The 26007-nt window shown below is 30.2% G+C and overlaps 1 pseudogene; it reads left to right on the top strand.

The window, feature by feature from the left end:
- Positions 1-2312: 2312 nt before the first annotated feature.
- Positions 2313-26007, top strand: part of LOC128179631 (transient receptor potential cation channel subfamily M member-like 2) — a 32031-nt pseudogene continuing 8336 nt past the window's right edge.

Raw genomic sequence — 26007 nt, 5'->3', positions numbered from 1 at the left:
TGCCCTTGCGTATCGAATCAACTGAGAGACAAAACACCATATACAGGCGATGAAGGTATATTGCTACAAGTAAGCTAGTATCAGTGATTTCTGAAAATTGAAGATTAGGGTTTCCATCCGATGCAAATATTAATCTACCATGCATTTACTTCAGTCACAAATACAGAGGTTATATTGAGCATTGTTTTAATTTAAAAGTAACATTTGTTCTTGTCAGGAGTAATTCTTTGTATCATTTTTTATCATTTTATTAGTGATTTTTAAGATTGTATTTCTTAATATTTCAATAACATTCAATTACTTATTTTGACTTTGTTAACTGTATAACACTTAAACCTTATGAAGTTTTTAATAGGCAAAATCGGGTCAACTTTTTTTTTACCTTGTAATGATTTGAAATGACTTTTTTCTACTGGCAAAAGGATCATTATATTTTTTTCGACGAATAATGGCCCCGATCATTACTCCTGAGATTCTTTAATAATCTTCACAACGACACAACCATTCTAATCTTTTACAACATGTAAAGAAATAGACATCTTACAGAAGAATTTCATCTTTTGATTGACAATTTGTAAAGCTCGCTGAAAAGGTATTCATCTTATTGGCATATGCTACACACGAAATTTAATAGCACTTACAATTCATTATTCATATATTATAATAATTTATATCAAATAATATAAAGAGTTTTACCAGTAGAACATTATTATTCCTATATTTGAGAAATTTACATTCACAAAATTGTATCTTGCACGTAGATAAATCTATTGAATTGGATTATTAATTATAACTTGATATGTGATAATTGTTAAATCAATCAAAATAAAGAGTATTTGATACTGAAAAAATGTTATCCAATAGATATTAATAAAGTATGATTTTAGTTCAACTAAAACCTATAAAATCAGTAATTGTCTCAATTGGTGTCGGTTACAAATTTAAAATATTAAACATCATTTAGTGGTACATGCTATAATCTATTTTTAGTGAAGTGCGCTTTAACAACATTTAATTTTTCTTACTCCTTTACCGAAATTTTTTTAGGCTAACCTCGGTCTTTTAAAAAATCTTGTGCAGTAAAAAGAATTGGTCTTTAGAATCTGCCGATTCTACTACTTCCGTTTAAATGACGATCAATGCTGGTTTTTAACAGTGTTATTATCTAAGATCTGGATAATTTAATGACACCAAAATACAACACACAGAACTGCATGAGGAAAACCAACGATTTTGTTCATCTACTTATGGTGCTATAACAATGTAAGTAAACAAAAACGCCTACTTTCGGTTTGAACATTACCATACAGTTATTTTAATTTTGCATAATTATCAAGATGCAGCATACATTAGAATTGTAATTTACTAGCTTTTAGGTATCTTCAATTGTGTTGCTTTGGCAACAACATTCCATTGTTACCAGGTCTGCATCATGAAAACTAAATGCAGTCTAAACATTTAAAGAGTTTTCATTGATGAATAAGTCGATTCAAATTGATAATCTTTTATAAGTTTAGCGTTTATTTAGTAATTTCTTAAACGTTATATTGGTTTATGATGTTAGGTTGTGGACTTTTTTGAAATCATTTTTCTGTAACGCGATGTTTTTATATTGTAAAATTAAATTTGTCAATTGAATTTGTTTATCTTTTTAAACTATTAAACGAACGAAAAGCTTGATAAACATCTTATATGGGCTTTTGTAGTCATTTGCTCCATGACTGTAATTATCTCCCTCGTTCACGTATGGAATAGCTAACTTGAAATACTTTAAAGGTAACAACTAATGATCAGTAGCAAATAAGATCTTTGGTATATTTAAAGTTCTCATTACAAATCTATTGATTTAAAATTGTGGTCAGTATGATTTCTAATGTTTTGCAATTTCAAACCTTCATTGGGTATAACAGATAAAGTATCAAAGAAGAAATCTTGCATTTTCGCCTTATATCGTTTTTGATTGTACGTCTTCGACAAGTACTTGTATGTGTATTTTCTTAAAACGGGAAAAATGAAGAAAAAATATCTTAGGACAAGATACATGCATGAATACAATATTAAAATCTGACAACAAAATAAGAAATTTGATTTTAACCACCGGCTTTAATGCGTAAAACGTCATGCTAAAAGGTAGAGAAAGCATTTTTTTACTCTTCTGGACACTTGTAAATTGTGTGACATTTAAAACTAAAAATTTGAGCAAATAATTGAATTCAACCCCGTTTGTGCTGATAAAGTAGTGCTTTTCTGATATTATTAACAAATATACAACATGACTCTTTCTTTCATCAGAAAGGACAGGAGTATTTTTTGAAAGAGCCCCCCCCCCCACCCCCGCAAAAAGGACAGAAAATGGCGGGTATTGTTATGGACACAAAAATACACCCCTCAGAGAAATATGACAGGGTTCGATTTCGTTCAGACCAAGGGGGAGCAGGTCCGTCGACCTTGACCGAGAGAAAAAACAAGGAAACCCTTCACTTCGAAATACAGACAGACTTGACGCTAAAGGAAGCGCAAAAATCAGAAATGCGCAAAAAGATCCCAGGACTTGGTCGCATTCCTAAAGATCGCATAGATCCACAAAAAAAGGAATCAGATTTTCAAAAAGTAGGTTAAAAAGTTAAATATATACATGTATGTACAATACAGTGGATGTGTTTAAACCAACATTCTTTCAATCACTATTATTTCTGATAGAAATAAGATATATATGGTATTAATATTATAATATCAGATGTAATTATTGTAATGCAATTTGATACAAATGAAAGAATAAAAACTTTAGTTGATTGTTTAATGAAGTACAGTAAACCTCGGTCATAGTCTTAAGGATTAGTGGATATTATACAATTATTGCTGCTTTTTATGTCAGTTATATGATTAATTTTTCGAATGGTGCAATTTTCACTGAGCCGTAGGCGAGGGGAATATTGAACTTTGAGGGTAGCTAAACAATCATATTGATTGTAAAAAAAACCCCAGCATTAATTATTTTATTATGTGATACAGAGACGAATTGATACAGACAACTGGGATGAATATTTAATAACCTTTTAGTTTGAAACCATAGCCAAACAGGTATGGTCAAACATGTTATTTCATTGGACGAGAGAAATAATGATTACAAGTCGGAGTAATCCCGAAATTCCCCCGATCTTTTTGTCTAATGTAAAACAAATAAGAAATTATATTAATCTCCTAGGCCACGTGCAGGTGAATATGACTAAATTTTTGGATAACAGCCAATCAAAATGCTAGAAATGATTCAATCACGTTATAAACTTCGATATATCAGTTATTAACTACATTTGTATAACGAATTCGTAACAATCAAAATAGCGAATTCGCTACATATATTTTTTCTTCCACACTGATATCATTTTTAAGATTATAAATCAATTTGCAGTTAAAGTAGTAAAGGTCGTTTTTTTCATTTCTATGGGACTTAAATCAGTTCCCAATATCTGTAACTTCGTATAGCGGCCGTAAAAACTGTTTTAAGATTTGCTTTAAGAATCTTGCAGGGACTCAATAAAAGTTTGCTATATCAAAGATTTTGCTAACGAGTTCTGTTACAGATCGTTTTACTTACTTGATGTGCTATTGTCAGTGTACTATTTCAGAGGAAAGAAGAACATCTTTGGTTTGTCAAACAAAATTTTAACCAAATTGAGTGTAGCAAATGTGGAAAAGATCGAGTATTTAAAGTAAGTTCAATTTTAAAAGGAAAGTAGTTAAAGCTGGCTGGTCCATATTTTTGCATATCAAGGTATCAAATAATTTTCAATACAAACAAATTATCTGAAAAAGTTACAAACTTTCAACCCTTTAATCAGCAGATTCAATCTGTTTTCATTGTTAAATTCATTGGAAATTGTTTTTTAAAAAGCCTTCTTCATGTAAACACAGAAAAATGGCAAATGCATGATGGATGAGTTAAGAAAAAGAACCGTTTAGTTTCCTTCCCCAAACAATTGGGTTTTTCTAACTCACAAATTATGCATCAATTCTGAACACAACAAACAATTGAAAGTTAGTAAAAAATTAAACACAGGTTTAGTCTTAATTTACAAAACATTTTTAATGTCTTATTTCCTTTATTTATAACAACTGTCAGAGTTGTATAACAAACATATCCGCCTCGACGTCGGGGACGAATCTGAGCAAAATATCGCGGTAACTTTGTGTGTAAACTTAGTTTTGAAAACAAATTTTCATATCATTTTTCAATAAGTGTATGGCTTAAATGACTGAGAAAACTACTGTCAAGCATATGATTTTACAACTCTAACTTTTATTATAATATACTCATATTGAACAAAGCCATCGTTTTAAAGCTTACATAAAATCCGATATAAAAATGAACCAAACAGCTTTAATTTTGGAGATGTTTTAAAGTCTTTTTGATATCAAATAGAAAGAATTAGTTTTCAATCAAGTTTTCAATGAATAAAATTTCTATAATATTTTGCATTTGAATAATTCCCTCAGTAAAACTATCTTTAAATTGTTTTTACATGCAATCATGGACCTGTTTAAGCAAATATTTAATCCAGTTAGATAACCATTAACTTAAATTTGATAAAGATATTTAAGAGAAATGATTGGTGAAAAAAAAACACCAAGCAAATCATATTACTCTGTGTAAAGTTATTTTATATTATTTACCTGGTGTTTAGGTGTCATTGTGGGGAGATTCTTACAGAGCATGTGGTGATTTCTAACGCTCATAACAATACTGATTGTCTTGTTCCTGAAGGTAAGTGTTTTCTTCATTGGAATACTTTGTATAATTTGGGAGGTTTCTATTCAACTATTAAACAATGAAATACTTCTTCTATCCAGTCTAATATTATTATTTACATGATTTATAGTTGACCTTATATGGCTTTTACGTGGTCAGCAATCCCATATAGGGAGAGAGCGGAGTTCAAGCATTTATATGGAATTTAAACATATTAGGTTTACTACAAACTATGTACCGGCTATTTCTTGCCGACTGTCTTTTTATAAATACTGATTGTCATAAAGATATAATCACAAAAAGTGTAATGTTTTTTAACAGTGTAACCAGTTTTAATTTTGGTACAAAACCTATTGTCATAAGGTTTCAAGAATTCAGTCGACTACAGGCTACAATCGCTTAATATGAAACTTTCTTCTATATGAGACACATGGTTTAAATTGTTATATTTCTATTCAATCATCTTTTTTTCTAGATAAACATTTTATTTAAAGGCTACCCAATCAATTTGGGTATGAACTGGGTAAGGGCAGTTTGCGCATTCGTCACCTGAAAATTAAAATGTTCTTTATTATTTTGTAAAATTTTAGGAGAGTGATGTCAAAATTTCAGAGATCAAATACTTTTAATGTTGGGGTTTTGAATTGCAAACTTTAGAAAAAATCAGTATTCTATTTTTCTGTTTTAAAGAATTGCATGATTTTTGTTCAAATCTACCCGGTAGTGTGTAAATCAAAAGATTGTAACATGGACATAGAACAGGGAGGTAGGTGGTAGTATGTAATTCAAAAGATTTAACAAGGACATGGTATATTTATATAGAGATCGAACATTACAAAGGGATAAAGATAACTAAATGTGTTGTAAGTTCTTGCAAAATGCATTACCCATGTGACAACCAGTAAACAGTTCCATTGGTTAATTACGGGAGAGAGAACACTTTCTATTAATGCATTTGTATTGAATATAGATAATGTAAATATTGTTCTATACACATGAAACAATTTCAAATATGACATCATAAGTAGATAGATCTCCTTGAGCCGATTCTTACAATATGCATACATAATTTTTCTGTAAATTTTGGCTCTTAGAACATTTTAATTTTCAGGCGATGCATTGCAAACCGCGAAGTATAAACTGTTCCCATTAAGTATATATATATGAAACATTCTTTCAATAAAATAATTTTCAGCCAATTTTTCAGCGCGTTACAATTAAATCTAATTTATTTCTGTAAATTTTACTATAGCACTTATATTTTTAATGAGCCCAAAGTTTAGATTAGAATGTAATGGGCATTGCTTTAAAAGAATATGATCAGATGCGTGAGATATCAAAGAAAAATTGCCATTTCTATATTCTTACCTATGGATAATAGCTTAAGTATATCATACATGTAATAGTGCAATATTTTATAAAGGACGATCTTTAAAAAATATTTCTTTAAGGACCTTTATAAATCACTAGAGGCTGATTATACATTATATCAAGGAGTATATAGATTGTTTAAGCATTGATTAATTATTAGTCTAGATTTCTTTTACACAAGGAAGGAGAGCAGAAGGCAAAGTTCTATTATAGTGATTAGCATATTAAAAAATGCTCTTAAGCTTGATCCAATATGTTAAGATATCCTTACCAATACGTAAAATAAGCAGGTTCAAAGGCATTAACTGTCACCTTTAGAACAACTGATATTTCATGTAACATCATTCAAGGAATCCACTGTAAGACAAATTAAAAAAGTTAAATCCGCTCCACCTATAAAAATGTCATACTTTAATCGTTTGTGTGCATTTTGATCACATGGATGACTCGTTGTCTCAAAGTTGTTAAAATTATTTCTCCACAGATAATTCAACAAATTTGCATCAACGCATTATAATCTCAGACTCTAAGTTCTTGTATTGTTAAATACTTCTGATAGTTGCGTTTGTTTGAACCAAAAAAACAATCAGAATTCTGTGTGCTTTGATCATATAAAGAGACGGTAATATACAGAACGTTTTCATGTTTCCTTTTTTTTTATTGAAATTTGTTTTTGAAAATATTGTGAAATTCGGGGGTTTTGTAATAAACATACTACTCTAATGAAATTTTGCTTTTAAAATTGAAATAGGATTTTTAAAAAAAATCAAATTATGTATACATGTAAGTCCGCAGAAGATACAATTGTTTAAAACTTTTAAAATGTAGAAGCGACCGCTTCCTGGCATTTTGTTATAAAGTGAAATATTTAAAAGATATTGTGGCTTAATTACAAGAAAAGTTTACTCAAGCTGTAGCGGCCACGATTAGAGTAAAAGGTGAAATAATAATATCTGGAGAACACTTCAACTCAAATGAGTATGGGACCATTTTGATTCTAGTTATTCAAACTATTATGTTTCCTTTTTTACTTTTGGGCTAAAACATCCAACATATTATTTCAATGTATTGCCCGAAAAGGAACATACAGCAAAATATGAAATGAAATGATTATTGTATTAAATACGCATTACAAAAAAATTATGCTACTGTGGTCACAATTTCGATTTTAACTTTTATTTCAGAGTTGCGAAGCGACATAAATTTTGCAAATATTAGAAAGTCTCCTCCAGGAAACTTAGCATCACTGCTATCAAATGTTACGTGGACTAAAGAAGATGCTTTCAGAAGAACACCTTGTACAACGTTTGGCAAAATATGTTTTGTAAACAATGAAAACTCCAAGCCTGCCAAGGTATTTGTTTGAATTATCATAACCAAGAAACTACCTAGATATGCCTTCAAATGAAATTCAATCATCAGCAGTATTTGGGTGCTGATATACATCTCCTCTCTCCATTTGCTCGCACTAGAAGCAATGTGAACTTTAATTAAAAGAACTTACAACATACAACTATTAATATTCTTTAAAAACTGAGAAGATTGTTGACGCAATTCGTTTACAGCATAACTTTATCAAATGACAAATACAAATATGCAAACTAAAAAAAGAATCTTAACAATTAAGTTTACAGCCATTGCTATTTGTAAAAATGTTCATCAAGACTTAAAAGATAAAACAGTGTGAGAAAAGACATCATATAATAGTGTTTTCCATACAGGCATACATGTAGTAAACCCATGTTGAATATTTGTTTTCCTAGGGTCTGATGTAGGAAGTTAACATATTCATTCTGGCAGATTTTAATTTTAGTAATAATTAAATATATTGGTATACAAGAACTTATTTTTTTATAGTTGGATTTATAGTTGTTTTTTTTTTTGCATAAAGAGCAACTGCAGACATGTTATATAGAAATTGAAATCTTACAAAACCTTCTCCAGAGACTTCCCTCTCAGTTTTATTTAACAGCTAACAACGAGTCAGCAGCAGTTTCGATCCTTATATTTTTATTTATGTATGAATGTTGAAAAGGAGGTCACAGTATATAGTTTTCTATGTGTCGTTACTTAAGCTTTTTTATTTTATGTTTGCTTAATTTATTTTAAAACACACATTTTTAGTTGAGTCTGATTCAGATTAATGTTTTAGTATATTCGACTGAGTCACAATGATTCGGTAGACAAATGCTTGAAGCTTATGGAGGACCACTGGAAAATAATGGAACCCAAACGTCCCAGCTTATGTATATCTGTAATAGGAGGGGCAAAGAGCTTCAAGCTGGACAACAAGATGAGAGAAACCTTCAACGCTGGCCTCATTAAGGTATATTGCGTCATTCTTCATCTCTTCCTCCTGCACCATCTGCTGCCCCAATAAACTCAGCCCCCTCATGCCATTCTTCCTCCTCCAAGAAGAATAAAAACTGTTCATCCTTTGGGTTTTTAACTTTGAAATACACATACACATTAGAAAACCTATCCTTTATTTACTTTTTTTTTAAACCTCCTTATTTTAACAACACTGTCACATCCTTATTTATTCTTCAAAAGCAACACATATTCCTACCTTTTAACGGAATGAGTAATATAATACATATCAAGAATATCAATAATCGCCAAAACATTCCCTCACATTTTCTAGTCGTTTAATCAACGAAAGTTGTTTTGAATGCCGAATTTTTTTTCTATCATTTTCAATTTTACAATTCAAGGATGATATGCTTTGCATAAGGGAAGTACACAAACTCGTTTTTCAACTTTGTGACAATTTGCTACTCTTACATGTTTGAATAATTTTCCTCATCAGGCGGCAAAAACAACAAACGCTTGGCTGATCACGACTGGATCAAACGTCGGGGTGATGAGGGCGGTCGGGAATGCGGTCAGTGAGGGACAGTCATTCCTGTGGGACGGCGACCGAATCACCCACACCCTGCGACTGATCGGTATAGGGCCCTGGGGATATGTCAAAAATAGGAAAAAACTTATTAGTAGGGGTAATGTGAGTACAATAAAAAAAAATTAGATTACAATAACCGTAAGCATTGAATGCTTTATTTTATATGTTCGGTCCTACAACACACCAGGCTCTGAAGACAAATTGAATTATATATTTTCTTATGATAATTTGTATGAATTTATTTACATTTTCTCTTTCAAGACAATTTATACGCTCTAATAGAGTGTTATAAATAGGAAAAATAAACAAATATTTCATATGGCGCTTCTGTAGCAAAACATGTAGTTTGTGTCAGCAATCTTTTTCAGGGCTTGTTTTTGGGAGGATATATGGATATGATTAAACAGTTCTTTATGTAAAGTACATTGAAATTGGTTTAACAGTTTGAACGATTCAATGAATTTATTAATAATACACTTACTAAATTCGCGATGCTGACGTTTTAAATTATTTTATCCCCACGCCGTGATGAGGTTTGAAGTATGTAATTGAACATTGAACGACACAGATGCAAACATTAAGGGAAATAAACACTGAATGTAAATAAATTATAAGTTTGATTAATGAATTTTATCTTACATATGCGTCAATAAGATCAAATTGCATTTGCATTCTAATTTGATTTAGGAATAATTTGATTCTGTACTATGAATGCTTAAAAAGTTAACAACATAATTGTCTTCCTGTTTTTTATACGTCATTTTGTTTTTATTTAGAATGCTTTCAAAATTAATTTATTGTTATTTTTGTCTAGGTATAAAAACTTTCCATTTTCTTAATTTTAGGGATGTTTTCCAGTGCATTTTCAAACCAGCAACGTTATTCAACATGGTAAGCCTGTGCCCTTAAATCCAAATCACACACACTTCGTGTTTGTCGACGATGGATACAGGAACAATTATAAAGGAGCATCGGAGTTTCGGGCTTTATTTGAGCAGAAAGTCTCGAAACCAAAACAAGGTTAGAAAAAAAACACTCCATTTTATTAGTGTAGGTTGTTACAAAAATCTATAATTACATGAATATGTATGGAAAGAAACACACACAGAATTAATCAGACTAGAGACAGAAGATTGATTTTATTTTTTAAGAATTTTAAAATAACTATAATGAAGACATAACACTAAAAGAGGTGTATATATTAAATTGTTTGTATTTTGAAAGCTGGTGGGTTAGGAATACCAGTTGTGCTTGTGATCTTAGAGGGTGGGACTGACGCTATCAATGACGCTATGGTGTCTCTCAATCACAATATTCCTGTTGTCGTCTGCTCAGGAACAGGCCGGGCAGCAGACATCCTGGCCTATGCATATTCTCACAGCAGGTAAAAAGTTCACCAATGATTTTTTTAATTGGTATTATCTTTTTTGTGTATGTTATCATTCTCTTGTGGAAAAACAAATATTTGTTTGGAAAATGTGTAATTTTTACCTAAGCCAAATATTTACAATTGCAAATAAGACCTATCTTTTATATTTTGTACACTATTTCATATGCAATTTATGTAAGATAAAGTCTTACATACTATTTTTTAAGGAACAATATTTCTTTATCTCTGACATATGTATGAAATCAGTTGACCATGATTTTTTTTTCTTAAAAATCGTAACGTTATTCTTATTTTTTATATAAGTTTGAAATGCATTCAGAAATATTGCTTAACTCAAAATGTAAGTTTTAACCAAACTTAATCAGAGGCTCAAGTGCGCTCTTCTGATCAAAATTTTCTGTTTGGCGTCGTCGTCATTGTAAATTCTTTTTTTTTTTTTTTTTTTTTAAATTTAATCGTCTTCTATAGAACCGCTTTGGCAATGGTCAATAACAAAATTTAAACAAAATGGAATTTCAGTTTGTACAAATGATGTACGCTCTTTCAAAGAGAGATAATCTATAATAATATAAAATTTACTGTTTTTTAATATCTTTTCCTCAGACACAATTGGCTAAAAATACAGAAACGCATGTAAAAGCATTCTCAGATAATTAAGATTCAAGATTTTTATATCTATATTATATTTCATAAAATTTTCAAACAAAAATTCCAGGGGAAAGGACAGGGTCACATTAAATGGAAATAAGAAGAGAAAAATGTTTACAATCTTTTTCTAAAAAACTATAACCATAACTACAAAAGGGCTATGTTAAACTTTTGAATATGAAGAGAAAATCCATTAAGCAAGATTAGCTATATTGAATTATCCAGATATTTTTATGCCATAAGGCTGGTTAAACAAACGTAATTTCCATTGTTTCTCAGGTAAAGAATATAACCCCTTAACCTGATATCTTAAGATGTCACAGGCAGGTGGTGAACCATATACAAATCACGACTGGTTATAAATTCAATTCTCACATTTTAAATGCAATTTATTGATATTTCATATCGCTATGAAATTAATTACTAGACCCTTTCGCAATAATTGATGTACCACTCTCTTGCAGGGCGAATTAATTTAATTTGCCGAAGTTTTAGTAGGTAGATTATTAATTGACCTACGTAAATCAATTGAAGTTACGTCATATTTCACCAAAGTATATAATTTTGCCCTGCCAAAACCTCTCCTGTATTGACTCTGTGCACTACTGACCAGATGCATAAATGAAAACCTTTCAACAAGTTTTGCATGCAACGCCAAATGACTCTAAGAGATAACTAATTTGGGTGAAAATAATTTGATTGTCTTTCGAAGTAAGAGAAGGCATCCTATTATTTATGCAATAGGTTATAATACAATTATCAAGAAAAAGAGTTTCTACAATGGAAAAAGAATACGGTATAAGGAAACTTTTTTTTATTTTAGCAATGATATTTTACAAAATGAAATGAAAAACACGGATCATTCGTCTACTCAATTTGTAACGCATTTGTTTTAGATGATTTTTCTTTGTTTTTATAAATAATTTGAAAAGAAAAAGCAAATATAGTATGTTGTTATTCTTATTTCCTTTTTTCAACAAACTACGTAAGGGTTCATTATTCTCAGACATTTATACTTTCAATTATATCAGTGCACTAGCTAGATAAATTGTAGCCCGTTACCCATATTCGAGTGCGAGAATATCACAAACAATTGACACCATCCACGAATTAATAAATTATAATTATAAAAAACTCATATTTTCTTTTAAGATAAAAGATAAAACACCAAATTACACCTCGACGAACCTGTAGAATTGAAGCAATCCATGATAATTGCCCCCACAAATTTTGATTATTCCCAGAGATATAAATAACACAGATTGGAAACTGATCAAAATCTTGCGAGATCTCGCGGTCCTAATGTAAAGTATTCCGGATCCCAGTTTAAATCAGTATATCTTTCTAATAAACAATTACATCAAAATATAAACAGCTAAAACCTATCACAAAAATTTTCAAAATGCTATTTTTTCATGAGTTAATTTCTTATAAACAATATCAAAAGAGGGGTTTTAGGAGGCAGTTGGCTACCCGTCGTTCGAGAATGTTTTATAGCTGGCCAATATATTTTCTATTTATTTATCTTATTTTTCAATTTTTTGTTTCAAAAAGGTTTAAAAGTTATGCACATTTTTCATAAAAACAATATACTTTTGGTTTAAGATCATTTTCTCAGTTTGCTAATATGTAGTTCTCAAAGTAAGGTTGGTCCCGTAACATTTTCTCAACAACAAAACAGGCTATTGCCGGAGTTACGAATCTCTGTTATTTATGTCTCTGGTTATTCCATAGTATTGATTTATTCTACCCCGGAGAATTAAAAAAATGAACTGTAAATATGTCATTATAAGTTTTAAAATCAAAGTTATCAAAGTATCAAACTATAGAATTTTGTTTCACTTTAATGTGCATATCAGTCATTACAAAACCAGTCAACATTCGCCTCGTTATGTTTGTTCTCAAGACATCAATTCAGTTGTCCTAAATAAAGGGCATAACTTGAGAATCGCACAGGCATCGAATATAGTGAAAGGTTCTTATATAAGAACTTAGTCTAAAAATGCATTGGGATGTAGGCTACTCACACCTACGAAAGACTTGCGATGGATTTTCAGCGGGTAAATTTATATTAATGAAAAAAAATAGATATTGAAGACTTGATACATGTTTTATATTACTACAATACATCTATAACATTTAACCTTTTCTTATATATAAAACTTCAGTCTATAATAATTGTTAATGATTATGCATCTTCGCTGTAAGTACATGTTCCATTGTATAACCATATACAAAGCATAATGATATAAATTCTCAAGAAATGAATTATCATTGTGTATTTTATAAGCAACGGGGAGTTGAAACAAAAACGTGAAGACAAACTGAGAGACAAGATACGCGATGCCTACGGGGGAAGGTGGAACAAAGATGAGATTGAAATGAACATAGATAAACATCTTACCAATGTCATGGAATGCATGAAGTACAGAAACTTGGTACGTTTATTTCAATTTTTATGGACTAAACAGCAATAGTGATGTGAATTGTTATTTTCAAATGCACGAATTCACTCAATGTTTGATCAATATATTATTGGTAATGTCATTGTTATACCAGATTTTACAAAAAATATACTCTGTACATAATATTGAATAACGAATAACTTTCCTATAACCACTATCATGAAATGTAATAACAGTTTATCGGAATAATATATATATATATATATATATATATATATATATATATATATATATATATATATATATATATATATATATATATATATATATATATATATATATATATACTCATTACCTGTAACAAAACGTTTGGGGAAAAAAAGTCTTCACAATATGTGCTATGTGCTATCTATCTTAAATCAATAAATCTATAGATAACTGATATTTTTTTATTCATTGACAGATAAATATCTTTCCAATGAACAAACATGAAGACCTAGATATTGCTATTCTTACAGCATTATTGAATTGTAAGTAACATCATTGTATTAACGTTGATTTGTTCTATGAAACTAGCATGTTTTGATTTTCCTGTCTCATTTATAAAATAGTCTCTTTAGTTCAAATATCTATCCATTAGATAAGAAACACCGCTGAATGGTACAAAAATCATGTTTATGAAGTATCACTACAATTAAAATGACATTAATTAAACACACTATTGTCTGAAGTCTTTATACTTTAGATTCTTTATGCCTTTCACGAGTTAGCGCAAACAGAATCAATGCAACTTAGCATGAGTGCAGTATGATATATCGCTATAATGCCAAAGGTGTTAACATCATTTGAAAATTAGTTTTATATTTATAACTGTTTAGTATGCAATTCATAAACCAATGATTTCATATGATTTCCCAAGAATGCAAAATTAAAATACTATGAGCTGAAACGGTGAACTTAACATCAGTGCATATTAATTGATCAACTTAGCATAATCAAGATACATTCAAAATGGAGTTTATGTAGTCTGCCTTGTAAAAAATTATAAAATAGACCACATGTTGTCTAATTTTCAGATGAGTAGACTTAAAATCCAGTTAAATGACAAATAACGGCAGGCAGAAAGAAATATTGTGAAATCATAATTATTGGTGGGGGACGAACATTCGTTGCTTTCGTGGGTAAAATATATACAAGCATTTCTTTAAGTTTTATTAAACAATGCAGAGATTGCTACCCTCAAAGTGACGTCCTTGGAACAATCTGCGATCATTGACCCCACAGATAAAAGTGATTCCGCAGTATTGGCTTATAGCTGTTTGTACAATACATATTTTTGATATAATCATATCATTTAAGCTGAGGGCGCAGAGAATTCCGATGAAATCCGGAAAAACCAGCTGAAGCTAGCATTAACCTGGGACAGAGCCGATATAGCTCAGGAGGAGATTTTTAGGGAAGATGTGTTTTGGCCCAAAGGTAAAAAAGCTCACAGGTTCTTTTTTATCAGAGTATAAAAATTATATCCCAATTAAATTTTGTCATTCTATTTTTTAGAAAGTCTGGAAGAAATTTTGATGGAAGCCATCATTGAAGAGAAAGTGGAGTTTGTTGCTATGATATTACAGCAAACTGTAGTGATGAAGGAGTTTCTTACAAGAAAAAGGTTACAAACACTTTACGAAAAGGTCAGTTAAAGATATATAAATCAGAAAAAACATTTATTTTTTGGTTTAATAAAAAGAATGTGTATGGATTACATATGAGTTTACCCCTGTGAATCAATATACATTTATACCTGATTCACATGTAATCCTTGAAGGAAAACAACATTTAAGGTCCCTCGACACACTAAAATTTTATTTTATTTGATGGGTCGATAAAGAATATTTTTTGGGATTATGATTTTACAAAACAAAGACCAATAACGCTTTCAATTATTTTATATGAAATATAAATATATGAAATATTATGGTTTCTGTTAATTGTTTGAAAAAAAATATGATGATGTGACAATGAAAAAGAAATCTTATATAAATTTGAATTCTTTTTATATCACCCGTAAGTGAATTCTTATTTTTAGTAATTCCAAATACCGTATATCAGGTTTTTCCGCGTCATGTTTTTTCCGCGGATCAGAGCCTAGAACGGTATATGAAATTTACACGAATCAAATTTTCACTATTTCAAAGTCACATTGTAAATATATGTGTAATTTACAATTGTTTAATCCTGTGAGGTAAGAGGGGGAAAGTATCTAAATTGTCGCTCTTTGTAATGAAAATTTGGAAATGAAACCATTTACACGATTTCCTTAATGTGAAATAATTACCGGTAAATATTTTCAGAGACTCAAACAGTCATAAATTAATAGATCATGTATTGTTACATATACCAGTAGCTCAGGTCTAATTAGACATGGGTTTACCCAAGGAAAGCGACCGTTCAATTAGCTTGTCAATGTATTATTTCATAAACAACGAGGCTTATACAAATCTATTATCTGGCGCTTGTCTTCCGATCCTGCAATTTGTACCTGTAACTAAACTAACTGAACATAGCTCATCGCACTTTTACTTACCTGGTTACTTTATCAGAAAGGAGAGAACTCTATTACAAGAACAAACTTTGTCTCAAATTTACGCTGATTTATTTTCTGCGATTCGGAAATCGTCGCTAACAAAGCGGAAATTGGATACACGCGCAAAAAAAAACTGATATACGGTATGACGGGAAAAATGACAGAATATGATAAATTTATATATTTAAGACCGATAATTAAGTATTTGTTTGCCTTATTTCAAGATTTAACTCCAATAAGTACGTCTGGGTTTTTAATTTTTTCCAGTCATTGAGTCGAACGGATGCTGACCACCTGAAGGAATTAATGAAAGATAAGATTCACAGATCAACGTTTTCATACGACGATTTGAAACGCCTAATGGAGTATCTGATGTACAAATACGACCACGATTTCGAAGAAAGCAAAACTGCTGATAATGCAACAGGGAGAAAATACTCCTTAGACTTGAAACAGCAGTTGTTTAAGTATCCATACAAACAGCTGATGATTTGGTCCATCCTCATGTTAAGGTAGATAAATTTTTTTATATATTTATTTTAATTTGTTGTCAAAATCCATTAAAAAACCAGAAGTGTGACGATGAATTACGCTGTCAATAAACTATTTAAATAATTCTGTCATGTCTGATAATAATTTTAAGACAATTACTATGGAAACTATTTTTTAACCATATAGCTCGGGTATACCTAAGACAAAATAACTAGTGGATTGCTTTGAATTATGAGATATGCTTATTAATTGGTTGCCTTCGATCATTCTATCTGACCTGACCATGATGAGTTTTTTTATAGTAGATAAGATTTCAAAAGGCAATCAACTTATTATTTCATAATGAGTTTGAAGTGAATATCAATTAAATTCAACGTGGGTAAGGTTATACATAAATAGGATTGTGGAATCTATTTGAATTCAATTTTCAAAAATCAGATTCTACTATACTGGTTTAAGAAATAAACTTGTAAATTATTTAAATTCATTGTGGCTTATTTACGCAACATACAGATACACATAAATTTACTTATAATTTTAACTCACCTGAGGAAAATGCCAGAAGTAGCATCACAAATTACTTGATTATAATAAATAGCATGATAAATTAGCCTTACATGTACATAAAAAAATAGGCGAAAAATTAACAATTTTAGTATAAAAAGTATATTTTCAAAAATTTAATTTAGTAAATGTGAACAAAAGCCATAGACGGCTTTGAACTCGTGATTTGTGGTTCACAAGTTCGATACTTTAATCCCTGAGCTATTATGATATTTAACCATATTTGTCCATATTCAACCATATTTGATTTTGAGACGATGCCACGTGACCCCGTCTATCGCTTTACTGTCAGCCGAAGTCTCAAACCGGAAGGCACGCGTAGAACACATGAATTGAGTCTACGCGTAAGAAAATAGTGCAGAAAGTTTTCATGCATTTCAGTAAATGTGTATTATAAAAACACGCATTAAATCTTTTTAAGCCTCTGTGTATAAACAATATTCTATTTAGAAAATAAACAAATAGTTTTATTGATCAAAATATTCTTGCTCGGGTTCAAATGTGGAATGAGTTACGTAACTGAATGCACAGCGCCATTGACGATTCAGTTGGTGTACGAGCTCATTAATCAATAGAAGGGGTTGATGGTTGAATCGAAATTAAAGTTCCCAAACGCAATGTGCCATTTTTGAAAAGTTGTGAATTTGATTTTGACAATCTTTCACCTTAATACTACCAAACTTCATGAGCAAGCCGAAGTTAAAATCGGGACAGGTTATACACAGATGTTTTACAAATTAAATAGCTAGGTGTTTCATTGGCTTCCAGTCTACTTGCGGTATGATTGCTGTTCGTCTCTAAAGAAATTTTGAACAAAGAAAAAAATAAAAACAAGTCTGAATTTGCCTTCTCGTTCGTTGGCTCTTTAATTGATTAAACTGAATTTAACTCTTAAACAATGCATTGTAAGCAAAATCTATAATATATTATACATTTTGGAAGACCTATACATCATATAATATATACAATCTTATCGATTTAAGAACCAAGATAAATGTTAATGTTTATGTTTTCCGGCTTAGTTGGAATCAGGCTCGGGGTGAATTACATTGTAAAAGAATGCATTACATTACCATTACTTCATGAATTAGGGCATTAAATTACAATTACTTAATTTTCTTGAAGTAATGCATTACATTACCATTACATGAGTAAAGTAATACATTACCATTGCTTTTTGAAAAGTCAATAAGTTTTAAAAAAGTAATTTAAAAACTAAATAAAGAGTTTTTGTAAATATTTCATAATTATAACATGCTTAAAATATTTACAGGTTCATGTTCACTATCAGGTTCAAATTTAATGACTTATACAAGATTGCTGTTGCACTTGTAGTTATCAAAATAAGGCTGGTCCCGTAACATTTACACGCTAATGGCGGAGTATGATGTTTAATGAAAGAAACGGTTGTATCGTACTTCGTGTAGGTGATGCACGAGTTTACACAGAAAAGTAGTAAGTGGCGAACGGATTGATTTTTACTTATTAATTTTGCATGAATCGCAAATGAAGAAAATCGTGTCAGATAAGTCGGTCTTAAAAATCAAAATGGCGACCGTGACAAATCTTTTTATTGTCAAAGTTCTTGGAATCTTATTGTAAAAAAAACATTTCTAACGTTAGGTGCCTGTGTTTGTTATCGGTATACAAATGTTCACTTTGTTTGTTAATTCAGCAGTTTTAGAGTTTTCGGGGTTTTCATAGAACTTTTATTATGGATACCGTCTGACTTATGGATTTTCCCTTGGATCACAAAATTGAATAAATCTAATGATTAAAATTATCTACTTTGATATCGTTGTTTGATTTTCCCGGTCAGTAGTAATTTTTAAAATTTTTCCTTGGGGGTCTTATTTTACATAATATACCGTTGTGTCAATTTTCTACAATTATGAAGGCCGGGATTGAGTAAAATTTAGACAAAGTATCAGACAATTGAAAAAAAAACCTAATTAACATAGATTGTAACAACTTATTCAAACTCATAAATTTTGGAAGCATATTCGAGGAAATCCAGGACAATTACAAATTCAAACTTTCAAGACCCCGTCTTTCAGTAATCTCAGTACTTTGATTTACTTTTATATCTTTATCAATCCAGTATTTTTTTAGACAAAAGATGGCAAAGTTTGCCTGGCAGATGGGGAGTGAGCCAATTACCAGTGCAGTGGCCGCCTCTAGAATTTATGGCAGCATGGCTCAGAATTTTCATGGGAACGAATCCGCTTTGAAAGAAAAAGTGCTTGGTTTTAAAGAGTGAGTCCTTAAATTAAAGTTCTATAAACAAGTTTTGATAAATACGATTTTACAAAAGATGAGTTTAATTTCACCATTTAGTACTATCCTGCACAGATAGGTATTAATTAAACTGCTGCAACGGTTCCATTACACTTTTGTCTGTTCCAGATTATATTCTATATTCTAATTTATTATTATGGATAGATAAAATCGCAATATATAAATCTATTCTATTCAATTTGTTCCAACAATTCTCATTAAACTCTTATTAAAAGAAAACATAACATTGTTTAGTCTGTGTTAAATTAGGTTATGAAATATTGAAAAACTTATTTAATAATAATATAAGATCAAAATTTACTTAAGTTCAATTTGCATTCGTACGTTCTCAATAAAAACACAAAAAGCAAAATAGTACCGATTCAATGATGATGTTCCAGAAACAAGACATGTTACTCTAAATATAGTTCAATAATACACCCACTGATATGAAATGTCAAAAACATCGAAGTGTAAAGCACAGAATAATTTTATCATTTTCAGTCGATTGGGTATCAAATACTTTGGATTCTTTAAAGTAGGCATCAGTTTTCGTAAACTTGAAAACAGTTTCAAGGATAAGCAAACGTTTCATAAAAATGTTTGTTTTTGTTTTATATGCACTTTCATCATCAACTCAACAACCAGTGAAAGTATTATTCAACAAGTATATGTGTTGGTGAACTCGGTAAATTCTGTTTCACAGTGAGTTTGAGCACCTGGCAAGAAGTGTTCTTGACGAGTGTCATGCAAAACAAAAGGACAAGGCGATGATGCTGGCCGAGAGGAAATCTCCAACCTGGAGTTCAATGACCAGTCTACAGATAGCAGCCTCCGCAAAGAATATGGTACGTTACATCTAACATTTGTAGAACAGTTAGCTAGAACAATGAAACAAGAGCAGTTTTGCTAACACTTATAACATACACCAGGTCATATCATAGGTGATTATTTTTATGGACAAATGTTGAATGTATGAAGCATTCAATGCAATCTGTTCAATTGTTAGGACTTGTGAATTCATCAAATCAATTCCATTATACGTAATAAGTATTCAGAGGAGTTAAGCATTTCTTTCATTTCAAAATCTGAGAAAAGCATATACCAACCAATAAGCAAAACATAAAAATACAGAAGGCAGGACAAAATAAGTCATATTATTCTATGTTGATTTTATAAGTATCATTAATTATACTTCTTTTGTTTTATAGGTTTATCTCTCATCTGCAGCTTGTCGAAATTCGATCGACGCAACATGGCATCAGGGGATTTTATCTCGATGGAAGAGGGTATACCAATTAATCGCTTAAATCACAGTTACCTTGTTTAACCAATAACCATTCATAGATAAAATTTATCGATAACATTTTTTATATTTATTTTATCATCATAGATTGTATTGTGAATTTATTCCATTAGATTTGGAGTTTCAGAAACGTATCGCAGCTAGAAATTAGACTGTTTATCAAGTTGGTATTACAACTTAATGCGCTAAAGATTGATCTTAATATATAATGTAGTAGTTTTTAAGAATAATTTTAATTTTTTGATTGCTAAAAAAGCAAACCAGTTAGTTGAAATGGAATAACTAAGTATATATCATATATACATAATTCGACTTGTCAGTTTCTAATCTTTGTAGGTCTTAGTAACTGTGATTTTCCCTTTTTTCCTGTGGACAAACTTTCTTCAAGTTGATTCAATGGGGGAGAAGGAAGCTAAGACTTTTCAAAAAATCCTTACGTTTTACACAGCACCAGTTACAAAATTCATCCATTACTCGGTAAGTCTAGCGCGGGAATGTTTAGATCTTCAGATATTATATGATATGGTATTATAAATTAAGGACTGGGGTATTTGGAAGTCGGGCTTTTTTATATGCGGTTGTGCATATTGTGTAGAAATAAGATTGTCAAACATCTCTCTCTTTTCTCTCTCTCTCTCTCTCTCTCTCTCTTTCTCTCTCTCTCGTAAAAAAGGTGAGGAAATATATTTCTATTTCAATGTATATATACAGTGTACAAGGTTATTTGCATCTACAATACATCAACTGTATTTTTGGTTTTAGTGCAAAATGCATTTGGTTTTGGCAAACGGTCAAAGTGTGACTTATTTTTATAACCTATCTGTCTACACTCAAAATAACTGAGTGTTTACCCTGATAAATAGAATAATTTGAAAATTACGAAATGAAATAGTTTCCAACATTTCATAACTGATATGTCTTTTTGTCAATAGCAAAGTTAAAATAAGACAACAGCGAATTTAAAAAAAACAATTATTCTTGACAAAGCGTCAATTTGTATTTTTCTGAGGGTGTTTTATATATATGATTTGCATTTTTTGTGACTGAGACTTTTTTGCAGATAGTTTTATTAAACACTTAACGAGGCCGAGTACAGAACGAGTGCGCACGCTTTCGCGCAGCGTTTCATTTGTATTGTGACGTCATCTTTTTGCTTTGTTGACGCCATGGCGTGGTAGTTTCAACTGCAGATATTCAGCGAAATTTGTTGAAAATAACTTTTTTGATGCGTAAAATTGATATTATATTGTGGAATAAACATATATGTCTCGAAGTATAAGCTATATTTGGGCTCGAGTCGAAAATGTGAAGAGGGTTCAGCAAGTCTAGCCCTTTGTCACGTTTTCTTAACCCGCCTAAATATAGCTTAATTCATATTTCAAAACAGTAACCATGTATATTTTATTAATGACCCTTAATATGTGATGTTATATATTTATTTATTACTTAAATATGTCTGAATGTTTTAATAATACTATAAAGGTCACCATATCCGCCTTTGTCAAATAAAAAATAGCCATTATCTGACAAACTAGGAAATTGGGCATACAAAAAAAACAACTTTGATAAGACCCCTGGAACAAACCAGGAGGTAAAAGGTTTTTTTTATTTGACCATTTGATGCCTTTTAGCAATAACTTTAATTTGTAGAACAGAAAAAGAAATCCCTAGGGTAGAAGTTTAAAAAAATTGTAAAAAATGTGCAAAATTGATCAAAATCCCATAGGGTCCTGTGTTAAAAATTAACACACTTTGATATGACCCCTTAAACAAACGGTGTGGTAAATGTCTTATTTTTCTATCTTAAAATAATAATTATATCAGTAGAAATTCATATAAAAAATTTCATTCAAAAATCTAGGGCAGAACAAATTAGACCCGGCCTCGTTAAATTGATCAAACTGATCAATAAGGAAAGACCCAGAGCCGTTGAAATGTTGGTGTCTGCAATGTTTCTGAAACAGTTTAACTAACTCTAAAATTGTTTATATGGGTTTTGTGTTCTCTGCATTGTTTTAAATACTTAGCAATACAAAGGAGACGTTATTTTGATATATTTTTTCTTCTGTTAGAGTAACTTTCTTGCCATCGTCAAAGATTTTCGTCCATCTCTGTTTGGTCATTTTGTGTCACCTGTAGTCTAGAAAGTCTGCATCATATAATAATTCTACTCTTATATTCATAATTATCAGTGCCAAACAAACAATATTGAAAGAACATAACATATTAACATAGATTACTTAGGGACCATGCTTTTTCGCGAATGGTTTTCAAGAAGAACATTTTTCATAATTTAAGAGTTTAATAGTACTGTTACTTTAGCATACTATTTTTTGATGCAGACTAGATTTCCAGATATTTCGTGGATTAAGATAACTTTTTCGTGTTCCGAGAAACATATTTGAACAATTTTTAAATATATTTCTATAGACATATTTTGGCATATTAGACTTACATTTCATAAAAGTCAAGAAAAATGGTAAGTTAAAACCAGCTTATTTCATGCTATATCTTAATTACATGTTCTAAAATGTGACCCATACATATTTACTTTTACAGAAAAAAACATAAGATGTATGCATATTAATATGCAAAGTTTTGTAAAAAATATTATATTTTCTTTAGTCATAATTTGAGTACTCCAATATTTGTGACAACCTTAACAATCTGTTCCCATGTTAATTATATCTAGGCATTTGAAGCAACCACTTGATATTCACTATATGTTTTCAAATTTATACTGAATTAAAATCATTAAAGATTCAAAAAGAGTGGGTTGGCTGGTTGTGTGACTACACTGAAGAGGAAGCTTTATATATATATATATATATATATATATATATATATATATATATATATATATATATATATATATATATATATATATATATATAAATATTTGTGTGTGTGTGTGTGTGTGTTTGTGTGTGTGTGTGTCATGTACTTTTTTCTTCAGAGCCTTTCATGACAACTTTATTTTTATTGTTTACACACTCTTTACATGTTTTCTTTATGATCTGCTTACAGTATTATTCATTGTTTTACAGATCCTGTACATTTTCTTTGTGGGTCTGTTTACATACTTTCTATTAGTGAACTATCAACCAGACAAAATCACAGCAATCGAGGTTATCTGTATTTTCTGGATAATAACATTCATTGTAGATGAGCTTTACACAGTAAGTTGACATAATTTTCCCGCTATATGCATTTTAATGCAGATACATGTACCTATGCAGATTAATGTGAATGCTACACAGAAAAATCATGAATCTTTGAAATGCAGACACTGAAACGCATTACTACACCAAGTGTGTATTTCAAGCACGCTTCTCACTCTATAGAGTTTGAATGATACGAGTTTCTTGCACGGTACGATACGCTTCTTGTATGATACGATACGTTTTTCATGCACTTTCCATACGGTTTGTTGTTTTTTTCTAATATGAATTATAATATCTGTTTCGTTCTGTTTACTGCAAAAATGACAATGTTTTAGACAAGTATAACAAGAAATTATAGCGATAAGGGGGTCTTGTTTCCATTTAGGTCACTTTTTTCACGTAGAGTTTGCTCATTTTACTGCAAATGACACTCATTCTTCAGGAAAAAAAAGTCATTTTTCAACGTGAAATAAAAACCAGGGACTTCCTGGTTTATAAATTATAAATAGCACTAATACATTATTAATATGACTTGATACATTTATACAGTTTTTCTTTACATGCGTATCGAAAGTACTCTTCGCCTACTAAGAGTAAAGTTTATTTATTCCTTATTATTTCGGAAATCAACATAACGGTGCGATGTTTTATTTACTATGCTTACTGCAAGTTCCTCTTTATATATATATCTATATATATATATATATATATATATATATATATATATATATATATATATATATATATATATATATATATATAAGAGCACGAGTTTTAATCACATCAAATCATTGAATTATTCAGCTTCTGGCGTTTCCATTCCCCACCTTTCGTGTAAAGATGAGAAACTGGTATGGAAAGTTAAAATCTATCGACCTGTTGAATCTCTTGTTAGCCGTAATAGCATTTTTTGTCCAAATAATTACCTTGCATACGAACAAGAATGCGAGTGATGTCAGGATTGTATTCTCCATCAACTGCATCATTTTTTATTTACGGATCATGAAGCTCTACACGGCTAACAGCCGAATTGGACCCAAGCTTGAGATGATCAAAATGATGGTGAGTTGGATTTTACACTCAATTGCTCTGAAATGCTACGAATTTGTATATGTTTTTATTGTGTCCCTGCTTAAATGTTTCTTCATTGTTTTATATATATATATATATATATATATATATATATATATATATATATATATATATATATATATATATATATATATATATATATAATATATATATATATATATATATATATATATATATATATATATATATATAAAGCACTAAAAATGGCTAACGACACGAACAATAGAAATTGTCAAATTTTCGGGACAACCAGTTCCTTCTTCGGGACCAAAAAATAAATTACATGAGTACAAAACAAAGAAAACAAAATCTAAAGCTACTACTAAACTACTTAAGAAACTATAAAAAAGAACAGCTACATTATAAACGTTTGTTCACATTCTTAAAGAAGGTGTTGCTACTGTCGCCGATCGCTCTAAAGCAATATATATATATATATATATATATATATATATATATATATATATATATATATATATATATATATATATATATATATATATATAATATATATATTGTATATAGTTTTTCCTTAGAAAACAATACGATCATTGCCTTTTCCATTTTTGCATTCACATTATTGTAAAGATATGAATTAAATAAAAATTTTGGAATGTGTTGACCCGTTTGTCAGCATAAAGTGTTTATGTCACATCTTAGATATCATTACATCATCGTCACTGGGACTTAATTTTTTAACGATATCTACACATACATAAATATTTTACAGGTATAAAAGTTTAAAATGAGATCGATGACAATCAATTTTGGTCAGAAAATAAACCTTTGTAGGACACGTGTCATGCTGCTAGACAGTCATTATGATTTCATCATGCAATTTTATGAGTAAACATTTAAAACAATGACCGTGCCCTCAACATGAATCCGTTTTGTCTACTTTAGATATTTGCTAAAAAATTTGTCATTATCCAAAGTCATTAATATAATGAAACATATTCAAATTGTATCCTCAAAATTATTACAATTGTGTATCATGGACCTGAATTCCATAAAGACGTAAAGCATACCAATGTCGTTACTGTGTTTATTGCTTTTTATTTGACTTTA

The sequence above is a fragment of the Crassostrea angulata genome, chromosome 4 (genome assembly GCF_025612915.1).
Source record: "Crassostrea angulata isolate pt1a10 chromosome 4, ASM2561291v2, whole genome shotgun sequence".
NCBI classification, from domain to species: Eukaryota; Metazoa; Mollusca; class Bivalvia; order Ostreida; family Ostreidae; genus Magallana; species Magallana angulata.
This window is presented reverse-complemented; position numbering and strand designations above follow the sequence as displayed.